Raw genomic sequence first — 13477 nt, 5'->3', positions numbered from 1 at the left:
TGCTTATATTTGTTTATTTATTTACTTACATAATTTACTTATTTATTTAATTAATTATTTATTTATTATTTTATTTATTTATCCTGGTAGAGTTAAGGCCATGAGACCTTCTCTTCCACATTACCAGAAGTTAAATATAAATTGAAATAATAAAACGTGGTTGTATTTCAATATAAAATCGTTATCATGCATATTAAGGACCTTATTGAGTATATTGAGTATCGTACAGTCAGTGAACACAAATTTGTGCAATTGACAAAGTCAAATATTACACACAAAATAAACCAAGACATAAAAAACAATAAAATTGTATCCAAAACACTCAACAACTTTAACATTTAAAAAACTCGTTAATATCATAAAAGGGTTTGTTAATTATCTAATCAGAGACAAATCTGTTAAAAGCTTCCTTTTCAAATTGAAAACATGTGTCGGAAATTTGTTTGCAATTCTTAAAGACGTAATAAAATAATTATTAATTTTTTTGGTCAGGCTACACTTAGGTATATCAAAAAAAGGTCATGATTTCTGGTATTGTATAGCCGAACATGATTCCTATATGTCAACATTTGTGAATTATCTTTGACAAAATTTAGGGCTTGATAAATATACAGTGATGTTAAAGTCATTACTTTTTCATTCACAAATAACGGTCTTCAGTGAATAATGAAATATTGACTAAACATAATACACAATTAAGTAATTACAATTTATATCCTATTTCCATTTTATATTAGGTCTAAATGATAATTTATACAAACACACAGAATCACCTATTAAATTTGGCTAACACTCACAAATCAATTCCGTGTAAAAGTTTGTGAGTAGCTTAATATCAAAGACGGACATCTGACCTCAATCGAAATTTAGATAGCTGTGGTTTTTAATACAATTTTTCATGCGCTTTCCAGTTATAGTGAAACCAAATGCAAACTTTAACACTACATTTATAAAATGTATTAAATATTACAAGGAACACTGTGAATTAAAAAATTGCCTCTAGATCAAAACTATGGAGACAACAGATGTCCGTCTTTGATATGAAACTACACATGTAATTTTAATTCTTAATTTGAATTGATTAACTGTTCGGCAATGCCTGATATAACGAGGTAAGGAGTCCATAGGCGACAAACTGACACGGTGAAAAAGGATGAAAAGGAAGAGGTACGCTGATTAGAAATGGATAATAAAGTCTGATGTTGATTCCGCAAAGTTGTAGATATTCAAAGCGAGTTCTCAGATATTTTGGAGTAGAAGATGAAAGAATTGAATATATATCCCGACTGTGTCCAGAATTTTTATATAATATTCCACTAGTGTTTCTAGACTATATTAAACCATCTCTTCACAAAATTTATTATCAAATTTAAAATCGTCGCGGATTTTCTTTTACAATCAGACTTCACGTGTCGCTCTGAAGGCCTTAACTCTGCCAGTAAAGGTAAATCAATTACATAAATTAATAAATAATTTAAATTGTAGGAAAGATTATCGTAGTGTCACTCATCATTATAATGCATTGTGAACAGGGCTCAGTAATTATTTTTGAATCAGGAATAGAACGTCAACTACAGCACAAACAAGATGCAAAATTCATAACACTTCGAAATTTTATCACTAAGGGGGCATTGATAATAATATTTTTAGCTTTAGTACAATCATTAATACAATATGGTATAATAAATTAGGGTGAAGTAGCATCATCTGTACTTAATACATTAGTTTAATTACACAAATGTTAATAAGAAATTTATAAATATAGTTTAGTAACTTACTACCACAGAAATAAAATAAAACATAAATCTAATCGACATGAATATCGTAAGGCCAACGGGCTGATAGTTAGACACTATCCCATTCTGGCGGCCTTAACTCCTGATAACCTGGGGGTAGGACTTGCCATGTATAAGGCCCTCATTCGCTCTGTCATTACCTATGCCGCACCCGCATGGGGGTTTGCTGCAGTGTCCCATCTCCGTAAACTCCAAGTTATCCAAAACCAGGTGATTCGACTCATTAAAAAAGGTATTCCGTGGTTTTCCTAAGGCGTAGGACAAATGTTGGGATGAGCCCTATAAGAAATGGGCCACGGACCTATATGCCCTTCCCCATATATATTCCCCTTTTCTTGTGAACGACGTATGCCCTAGATCAGAACCTATAAATTGTCTATTAAATGTACGAGGTCACTAAATTAGTAGCAATTTGAAAGGACAGGGACCTCTCAAATTGCAGTTTTAGATTTCACGGCGCTTCTTCCGACGGACTTCACATGCCTTATCATCGAACAACGGATGACAGCGTCTTGCCATCCTAACGGCAAACACCAGCCAACTCCTCCTCGCCCCGTTCCGTGATCACTTTATCAAATCTCCGTCCCCTCGCGTATGTGGTACCTAAGAGGTTACGTCCAATTTCGGCATCCCCTTCAAAATTTTCTAGAGCTCCTTCAGTGGAGCAGTGTAACCCGGAGTGAGACTAGTGGCCAACAGGCTTTGAGCTCACATATTTAGTTTTGTACAATCCCCAACCCCTTGCAAGGACGCGTTTTGCGTACCTTTTAAATTTGTCCTCCCAATTCTCTTTCGATTTTTCGATTATAGTACTCGAAAACAAAAGCCTACGTTTACATTAATTGAGCCTAAATATCATACAAGTGCAGCTCTAAAAATGTGCTAGTTTCGGCCCAAGACTTTACAATAAAATTAAAAAATCATTTTCCAAATTTGAAATATTTTAAAATTGATGTTTTTGAAACAGAAATTTATAAAATTATTCATGATAGATAATATTAACTAATGTGTTTAATTTTTTTTTACCTTTTATTTCTGTCGACCATATTCATGTTTTATTGAACATCACTGGCTTCTGTCTCATTGTCAATTTATATTAAATATGTTTTCTCTCTTTTTTTTCTCTCTCTCTTGAGGGTTATTTATCGGTTTGAATTAAGTTACTTACTGTATTTAGTAAACTGTCCTTTAAATGTTATGTTATATTACTGGCTAAGACCACACCGTAGGCGAGCCTAGCTCTTACTGTAGAGGCTAGAAACATTTTTGTTTTTTATAATTTTAATTTGTACTCCTCACTAGCTAGTTAGTTAAATAAATTAAATAAATTTAAATTTAATCTAAAAAAGTGTTTCCTGATAGTGTGGCACGGCACGTCACGTTACGTCAATATAACCTAATAACTACTAACCTTATCTCCGCACGCCCTGGGCCAAAATATTGTTCCTAATAATGTCACAGCCGCTGACATAAGAATGTGATCGGAGCATTAAGTTATTTTCTTTCTTTTAGTCTATTCAATTGCAACTAGACATAAATATGAACGAATAATAGAAGAAATGCGACTTACTTTTGTAGGCCCATGGTTTTCCTGCACTTAAACTTTCGTTGTAGAAGCGAATGTGTGTCTGACACAATTCGGACTTTGGCCACGCTGAAATGGACGTGGGCAGTTCCTCCAGAGCGTTCATCAGCCGCTTGAAATGAATGTCTCCATAGACTGTCGGTGATGCCAAAGCCCAGGTCCCAGTGCAACCGTCCGCCAAAGGGCACGTACACGTTGGAGCAACGATAAACGATAAGAGAAATGATCTAGGGAGCTTTGGTATTATCAAAGAATCAAGTGTTCATATCGGAGCAACGAGGACGCGGGACGCGAACATTTTGTTTTATCAGTAGAAGATATTCTATGCATCTACTTAATGAAAGAAGATATATAGGAAATATCATCTGCTAAGTTCAAGGTTAATGTAACTTAAATACATACAATTCAACCAGTTTCTCATCCCGAAGATAGTATAAATTCGTTGTGTTGTGATTGGTTCTTGTGATCACATAACATATGCCGAATAAATACACAACTGATCAATTTGTCAATATCTACAATAATTAATTTAATAATCCGAAATAATAATAAATCGATTAATATTCGGATATATTGATAACCACCGGTATTTATACAGGTTTTATTATCTTAATCAGAGATCATATGAACGACAAGAGGAAAGAAAATGGAACTTTGGTTTTTCGTCGCTTTTATCGTGCATCTTCGCTTTTATCGTTACTCCAATATGCACACCTCAATGACAATGGATGCTTCAATTCTCTCTGATATAGCATCGCTGCTTCTTTTATCGTTTATCGTCGCTCCAACGTGTACGTACCCTTTGGGTACCTACACGTTGGAGCGACGATAAACGATAAAAGAAACAAACTAGTGACGCTTTGGTATTATGAAAGAATCAAGGGTTCATATCGGAGCAACGAGGACGCGGGAAGCGAACATTGTGATTTATCAGTAGAAGATATTCTATGCATTCATTTAATGAAAGAAGATATATAGAAAATATCAGCTGCTAGGTTCAAGGTTAATATACCGGTAACTTAAATACGTACAAAATTGAACCTGTTTCTCATCCCAAAGCTAGTATAAATTCATTTTGATGTGATTGGTTCTTGTGATCACATAACATATCACGAATAAATACACCATTGATCAATTTGCCAATATCCATGATAATTAATTTAATATTCCGAAATAATAAGTCGATTAATATTCGGATATATTGATAACCACCGGTCATTATACAGATTAATATTATCTTAATCAAAGATCATATGAACGACAAGAGCGAAGAAAATGGAATTTTTATTTCGTCGCTTTTATTGTGTAATTTCGCTTTTATCGTTACTCCAATATGCACGCCTCAATGACAATGCATGTTTCAATTCTCTCTGATATAGCATCACTGCTTCTTTCGTCGTTTATCGTCGCTCCAACGTGTACGTACCCTTATATCACTGAGAAAATGTGCCTGAAAGCGTTCATTTTACTTTGCGACTGTACCCTGGACATAATTTGAATTGTACATTCGTCGTGATATCGCTCACTACCAAATCTTGGCATTTCTTGTTACGATACTGCATTAAAGATTTCAAAAGATCGGTGAATGTTGTCTGCCTGCCAGGTCACAGTAGTTCATGTACGGATGTAGTGACATGTTGTTACATGCGGCCTGACATAGGCTCCGGACGCTAAGAATTTGACATTATGGAAAGATCATGTTAGTGCAGATAAATCTATTGCTTATTGTGAGCATTCATTTGGAATTCAGAAAGAAAACAATTACCATTATTCATTCATTCATTCATTCATTCATTCATTCATTCATTCATTCATTCATTCATTCATTCATTCATTCGGTTATTCAATTATACACTCATTCATTCATTCATTTACCTATCTGTCTGTCTATTCTTCAGTCCGTCCGTAGTTTGCTCGTTTATTATTTATCTCCTAGCCGTACCCGTGCGCTCCGCTGCACCCGTTAGAAATAAATATAAAGTAATTACATAATTAAAATAGGACATTTGATCCAGGGAACATTCGTGTTTAATAGAAGGATAAATCGTTTAATATGTTACTTAATTTAAATTGTATTTAAATAATTAAAATGCGGTCATTTTGGTCTATAGAGCAATCATTTGGTGCAATGACAATTCCTTTAATATGTTTCTTAATTGTTATTACATGCAACCATAGTTTAATGAAGATTGATATATCATTTAGTTTTAATGTGTATACTTTATATTACTTACTTTATGTTTCAGAAGTTACTGTAATAACATTGTAGAATTATGTCCATCTAGAGAAACTACAATTTCCAATGGTGAAATAATAATTAAACAATTAATAATTAGTTTCCGATATTACTACATACAAACACAGAAACATTCTCTTGGGCTGTGTTTAATAGCCTTCGATTGTTGTTGTCCAAGACCCCTTATAGACGAAGTCATTTGTTTTTATTTGAGTACAGCGCCTTAGATGGCATTGTTATTGTAATTTTAAAACTCATTTATGTCATTAAATATCAGTCCTATCAAAATTTTTCAAGGAATAAAACTTATAGGAAATTATTTTAAAGAAACTTTATTATGTAATATGTTTGATGAAAATCAATAATAAGCGAGATATTGCTATTTATTTAATTCAGCCCCCCTTATAACCCCCATTTTAAATAAAGTATTTTGAATGCCATATAGCCTAAAATCTAAGTTACAACGAACTTAATTTATATTCCAATTTTCATGTAAATCGGTTCAGCCATTATCGCCTGAAAAGGTAACAAACATCCAGCCAGTCAGTCAGACAGACAGACAGACAGACATACATACAAACAAAAATGTCAAAAAAGCGATTTTCGGCTTCAGGATGGTTAATTATACATGTTAACATAAATTATTTTTGGAAAATCGAAAGTTACCAGAAAAATTTTGGCTACAGATTTATTATTAGTATAGATAATAATAATAATAATAATATTAATAATAATAATAATAATAATAATGATTTATTTAACCTGGCAGAGTTAAGGCCATACGGCCTTCTCTAACACTGATATGTCGTTTAGATTGAACAACAAAATAAACATTTATGTTATATTATATTCCAACATAAAAGTAAAGTAAGATAAGTAAATAAGTCATTCAGAACGTAGGATAGTGTAATATCTGGTAACAGTTGGTAACACTGACAAGACGGCAATATTTGCTTTTTAGGACCTGTTCTTTCGTGATCCTCACTACAGTGTTTGTCCCTCTCAACTTCACATTCTTGCTCAAAGTTGCAAATTATTTCAACTTCCGGCTCTCTCTAAATATATACTTGTCGGTGACTTCCGTTAAGTATTCTTGTTGTAGCATAACTTACAAGGATTGACCCTATAATAAGCACATAAATTATAAAAGAGTGCATTTTTTCATTTAATTGATCATGTTAGGCTGTTATTTACATGCATAACATTTATTTGACCACAATCTTTGCCAGAATTTCGACACTGCCGAAACTATATAATAATACAGTACCGGTACTTCATTCTTTCTATCGAGTTCCTCGAAATTGCAAGGTTTTGATTGCACTTCTTAGAAAGTTCCTCACTTTACTTTAGTATTCAGGTCTTTAATTGAATGTATGAAACAGATTGAAAGCAAGATCTCTTTTCCTCCGAAAGTAAGGACGTTGTTAGCTCTTGCCATTAGTGATTATTTCGAACTTTTCTGTCGTAACTGAAGAATGCTATCAAATTTAACGACGGGATTATTGCCTCAGCTTCACTTATTAGAAGGAAACGGAAATATCGGATGCTATAAGAGAGAAATGCGATACTACTGAACAGGAAGCTGGGTTGCAAATTATCTTTCGTCATCATCTTCCCCATCCTAGAATCGACCTTATTTCTACATGCTCCTAGTGTCTCTCATCGTGAGCAAGAAATGCTCGACCGCGTTAATTTAATAGTAACACGACCACGATATTTTCACCACCTTTAATCACTATCATTCTCTTAATAGTAAATGTATAAAATCCTCTGCTCTCGTCCAAGCTATAGGTTTTCATACTAAATGGACGTACACCGGGGTACGAGTCCCAGAAGAGAGATAGGTAATTCTTTTCCTTTTGTACGAAATATGTAATGTCCTTCGTAGATGAGTAAATCTTAGATAAGAAAGATTGATTGTCATAAGATTTAATAAGTAATAATTACACAAATAATGATTATTAGATAATGGATGCGGAATGACTTATCGTTAAATGTAGGTGCACATTTGCTATATGTTATATTTTTTTCATTCAGACCATTGCACAGTGGGACGGATTGCGATTCTAGCCGGAACAAAATCTATTAATGATAAATTTCTTTCGAGTAGTTGAAAATAGCAAGATGAAGGAAATTATTATGACACTTAATGAAATATCCGCATGAGAATTATTATTTTAGTATAGAAGGCCTATTTGTTAATAAAAACCATACAATAATAGAAATTGCATACAACTAATGCGAATAAAAATTAAAGTGAACAGAAATTATTTCACACACTACTATGAAGAGAAAAGTAATATATGTATTAAATTTTATGACTCACTAGCCGTACCCGTGCGCTCCGCTGCACCCGTTAGAAATAAATATAAAGTAATTACATAATTAAAATTGGACGTTTGATCCAGGGAACATTCGTGTTTAATAGAAGGATAAATCGTTTAATATGTTACTTAATTTAAATTACATCCAAATAATTAAAATGCGATCATTTTGGTCCAGGACACTCATTTGGTGCAATGACAATTCCTTTAACCTGTTTCTTAATTTTTATTACATGCAACCATAGTTTAATGAAGATTGACATCATTTAGGTTTAAAGTGTATATTTTATTTTACTTGTTATAGGTTTCCATTGAATTATGGTAATAACTTAATTCTAACCCTTGTTTTCTACGTATTCAGTAAATGGCGCTTGGCCCACTATGGTTGTGAACCCTTCAAATAACTTAAATTATGATATATATAATATTACATATATATTATATTATATTATATTATATTATATTATATTATATTATATTATATTATATTATATTATATTATATTATACAGGATGTTTAAAAATACGGGGCATAATTTCAGGTATGTATTTCCCACATGTAGACAATCAAAATAGTTCATTACAACATGTGTCCGGAAATGCTTTATTTCCGAGTTATGGCCTTCACAACATTGAAATTCACCGGAACGTTTTTCTTTCCGCAGGTCGTTGCCGTCAAAGGAGACATTAAGAGGACACTCTGACAGTTCATTCCGAGGCGAAGGTTACATTCAGTGTTGTGTAGGCGTTAGACTGTGCGACATATATTCAAATCAAGAGCTGGCAGAGATACAATTCATGTACGGTAAGGCGGACGGCAATGCTGCGCTGGCTCGTCGTTTGTACCAGGAGAGGTACCCACAGCGACAATGTCCAGATCGGAAGACATTTGTACGTCTCCATCACCGTCTGTGCGAGTATGGAAAATTTAACTCTCCTGGTTTGGGAAGGGGACGACCAAGATCTACAACTCCAGAAGTACAGGGGGAGATTCTGGCGGCTGTGAACATGACTCCTTCTATCAGCACACAAAGGGTAGCGTTGCAAGTCAATGTTTCTCATACGACTGTCTGGAGACTGTTGAAAGAGTATCAATTGTATCCTTATCATTTGCAACGTGTACAGGCCTTGTCACCAGCAGATTACCCTGCATGAGTTAGGTTCTGTCAGTGATTCTTGCAGCAGTGTGGTGTAAATCCGAACTTTCCTGCCTTAGTACTATTTACAGATGAAGCACAGTTCACACGAGATGGCATAACAAATTTTCACAATCAGCATGTATGGGCGTATGAAAATCCACGTGCAACTGTTCCATCTCATCACCAGGTGCGGTTCTCCCTCAACATGTGGGCCGATATCATTGGTGATCGATTAGTTGGACCCCATGTACTTGTAAACAGACTTACGGGGCAGGCGTACACAAACTTCCTGGAAAACGCCATAACTCATGTTTTAGAAGACACTCCACTGATCAATCGTCAACACATTCACTTCTTGCATGATGGCGCTCCTGCACACTTCAGTCGTACGGCTCGCCGGTACTTGGATCGAAGGTTTCCTGATCGATGGATAGGTAGAGGTGGCCCAATTGCTTAGCCTCCACGCTCACCTGATCTGAACCCTCTCGATTTCTACTTGTGGGGCCATTTAAAATCATTGGCTTATTCGTCTCCGGTGCCTGATTTGGAATCCCTTCGGAATCGAATTGTGGCATGTTCTGAGGACTCCTGGAGTTTGGGATCGTGCTCGCAGGTCAATGAGACATCGATGTGAGGTCTGTATTCAAGCAGGAGGTGGACATTTTGAATATCTTCTGTAATGACAACGACCTGCGGAAAGAAAAATGTTCCGATGAATTTCAATGTTGTGAAGGCCATAACTCAGAAATGAAGCATTTCCGGACACATGTTGTAATGAACTATTTTGATTGTCTAAATGTGGGAAATACATACCTGAAATTATGCCCCGTATTTGGAAACACCCTGTATAATATTATATTATATTATATTATATTATATTATATTATATTATATTATATTGTATTATATTATATTATATTATATCAGAAGTTACTGTAATAACATTATAACATTATGTCCATCTAGAGAAACTACACTATCCAATGGTGAAATAATAATTCATTATACAAATCGGTTAATTTAGATTCCGATATTACTTATACAAACACAGAGACATTCTCTGTAGGCTATCTTTCATAGCTTTCGATTGTTGCTGTCCAAGGCCCCTTATAGACGAAGTCATTTGGTTTTTAATTCATTATACGGCCTTAGATGGCAGTAATTTAAATTTAAAACTCAATTATCTCATTAAATATCAGTCCTATCAAAATTCTTCAAGGAATAAAACTTATCGGAAATTATTTATAAAGAAACGTTTGTTATGTAACATTTTTCACAAAAATCAATAATAAGCGAGATATTTCGATTTATTTAATTCAGGCCCCCTTATAACCCCCCTTTTAAATAACGTAGTTTGAATGCCATATAGCCTAAAATCTAAGTTACAACGAACTTAATTTATATTCCAATTTTCATCGAAATCCGTTCAGCCATTATCGCGTGAAAAGGTAACAAACAAACAAACATACAGACAGACAGACAGACAGACAGACATACAAACAAAAATTTCAAACAAGCGATTTTCGGTTTCAGGGTGGTTAATTGTATATGTTAGGACCAATTATTTTTGGAAAATCGAAAATTACCAGAAAAATTTTGGCTACACATTTATTATTATTATAGATTTATACATTCATTCACTCTATCTATCTATCTATCTATCTATCTATCTATCTATCTATCTATCTATCTATCTATCTATCTATCTATCTATCTATCTATCTATCTATCTATCTATCTAACTATCTATCTATCTATCTATCTATCTATCTATCTATCTATCTATCTATCTATCTATCTATCTATCTATCTATCTATCTATCTATCTATCTGTCTGTCTGTCTGTCTGTCTGTCTGTCTGTCTGTCTGTCTGTCTGTCTGTCTGTCTGTCTGTCTGTCTGTCTGTCTGTCTGTCTGTCTGTCTGTCTGTCTGTCTGTCTGTCTGCCTGCCTGTCTGTCTGTCTGTCTGTCTGTCTGTCTGCCTGTCTGCCTGCCTGCCTGCCTGCCTGCTACTCATTCAATTTTCACTTTTTGTTTTCTATAATTCTCAACCTGTAACGTTAAAATGGAATTTGTTTCTTTGTCGCATAAAGCGGTAGTTCTCGAAGTGGGGTCCGCGAACCCCCGAGCGTCTCCGGAGCTCATTCTGTGGTAATAATGTCCCAAGAACATTGGCTGTGGTTTGTATAACTATTAAATTCGTTCAGTTGTTGTCGAAGCCTTCTTATGTTATTCTTGTTACACAGTGTAAGACAATAAGGTGGATTTTTTGTGTGGCAGTATCCCAAAGGTGGTCTATTGTCTGTTGTTCGTACAACTTATAAATTCGGTTTGTCTGTAGTTGATCGTTAGCTTAAACGCCATCATAATATGGATGAAGATGAACTTAGAGATTATTTTTCGGTTTATAATTCTAAGAATGCATTATGTGCATTCAGAATTCCTTCATCAACATAGAGATTCACAACCTCACCGAAAAGTTGGACGATCTGCTTGTTGAGTTATTGTGTAAAACTACTTGGAAAGGCTTTTAAAGAATATCAGTTTTTTGCTGAAAGCTCAATTGGTACGTAAAGAACACTCAGATTCACGAAACGAAACATAGGTTTTCTATTCATTTAAGTGTACTCTATTGTCCATTTCAATCCGGAAGGCTATTTCACTTCCAACCTTTATTTATCCAATTTTGGCTAACATAACAAATATCACTACTAGTATTCACTTAATAGTAACCCAAAATCTAACTTGCCCTTCATTCCATTAACAACTTTGCAGGAATCCGCAAAAATACTGATAACAAAGAAAGGGGATCCATAGTGCTAATAAGTTTGAGAACCACTGCCATAAAGCAGGTCTGGGCAACTTTAAGCCATAAATGATATCATTTTGCCCATGCCTGCCATAAATGATCTACTTTCAAGATTGAATACAAAAATGGTTACTGTAGCATATTGCTAAGTTACAAGAAGGCAATATTCCATAGTAATAAAAACAAACCATTTTCACTTTTAAACCAAATTAAAATCTATTCAGTACAACAAAATATAATAATACATTTGTAACCTGTCTTCTTGAATAAAAATGATGGGACAATGACTTAATGAGATTGGCTGTAGAGACAGAAGAACTCTGAGTAGTGATCTGTTTACTCAGTGTCATGCAACGTATGAATAAACATTGCATATAAGTAATTTCGTAAATGAAACTGGATGAAAGGAATATTGTCGTTTACTCTTTCTCATATTTTCACGAGTGAAATCAGTAATTTATTAAAATCTAAAGGTTCTCATACCCCAGAAGAAATAAAGAGAAGTTAGCTCTGAAGAATCTGTCCTCAATAGTCTATGCTATATCGCTAAACATATCTTAATTTTTCCTAAACCAGTGTCCCTCAAAATAAGTGCCCTAGTAACTTCATGGATACTATAGTATGAGAAAATAATTCTTAAAACAACTGCGTCCATGCAGGATGAAGACAAAGACATTGTGGTAAACAGCATTTCTAAAAGGAACTCTATAGCTACTAGATACTTTCTTTAAATTAATATGTAAGCAAAGTTTTAATTCCTTAAACTTAAACTATATAGGTCCCACTTTCCTTGATTCTGATAACATTTTTAATAGTAACTGGCACTGTCGTATTTTATACAAATCAATATCAATTTTAATATCCAGTTATCTATAAAGCAGAAATTTCCAAGCTAAAATTTACAGATTGTCTTCCTTCCATCACACAGCTTTTGGTATTCATCAAAGATCAAGCCCGGCCTCCTCCATATTGCCTGTATATATCAGGTATACCCACTTGAAACCAGAATTGAAGTCTTGCATACCGGACATTTCACATCAAATCGCACAAAAAAGTTAAAATATTAACGAAGGGTTATTTAAAAACTAAGAATCTTTATGTACATGTAGAATAGAGTCAAAATAAAGATTATACAACATATAAAAAAGGTATTCCCTAAATTTAACGCATAAACGAAAAAACAGCTAATTTAGAGGCTGATATTTCAATTATCGTGAGAGATGGAAAATTGGATATTTTGTTATTTTCATGCTGATAATATAGGCCACGCTGGCTAGAGACGTATATAGGAGCTCAGTTTGATTATTTTCATGTACAGGGTGATTCAGGACCTCTACAACTAACTCTGGGGATCGATGAATCTCACAATGATGATCATTTTTCGTAAAAGAACCCATGCTCTCTGATGACTCGTTTAGCAGCTAAGCGACATCGAAACAAAGACAGGTTTTAGTGACTTGAACAATTATGAAATGAATTATTTTTCAAGGATGTTTACTGATAGTTACAGGTGTGTACCCTGAACCTGATTATATTTATTACACCATCGTAGCAGTTGTTATCGGCCTGTGTCGAATTTGATCAAAAGC

The 13477-nt window shown here is 34.2% G+C and overlaps 2 protein-coding genes across 2 annotated transcripts in view; both read right to left on the bottom strand.

Moving 5' to 3' along the window:
- The window catches only part of LOC138708670 (nose resistant to fluoxetine protein 6-like), a 48057-nt gene extending 44538 nt beyond the window's left edge, over positions 1–3519 (bottom strand). Inside the window, exon 1 of the mRNA XM_069838757.1 lies at positions 3367–3519. The gene's annotated coding sequence lies outside the window, so the exon portion shown is untranslated. The remainder of the gene's footprint in view (positions 1–3366) is intronic.
- LOC138709354 (nose resistant to fluoxetine protein 6-like) overlaps positions 1–13477 on the bottom strand; it is a 151647-nt gene that overhangs the window by 49341 nt on the left and 88829 nt on the right. The gene's annotated exons all lie outside the window — the stretch shown is intronic.

The sequence above is a fragment of the Periplaneta americana genome, chromosome 11 (assembly GCF_040183065.1).
Source record: "Periplaneta americana isolate PAMFEO1 chromosome 11, P.americana_PAMFEO1_priV1, whole genome shotgun sequence".
In the NCBI taxonomy this organism is placed as follows: Eukaryota; Metazoa; Arthropoda; class Insecta; order Blattodea; family Blattidae; genus Periplaneta; species Periplaneta americana.
The sequence above is the reverse complement of the archived record's forward strand: the minus strand, read 5'-3'. Positions and strand labels throughout refer to the sequence as shown.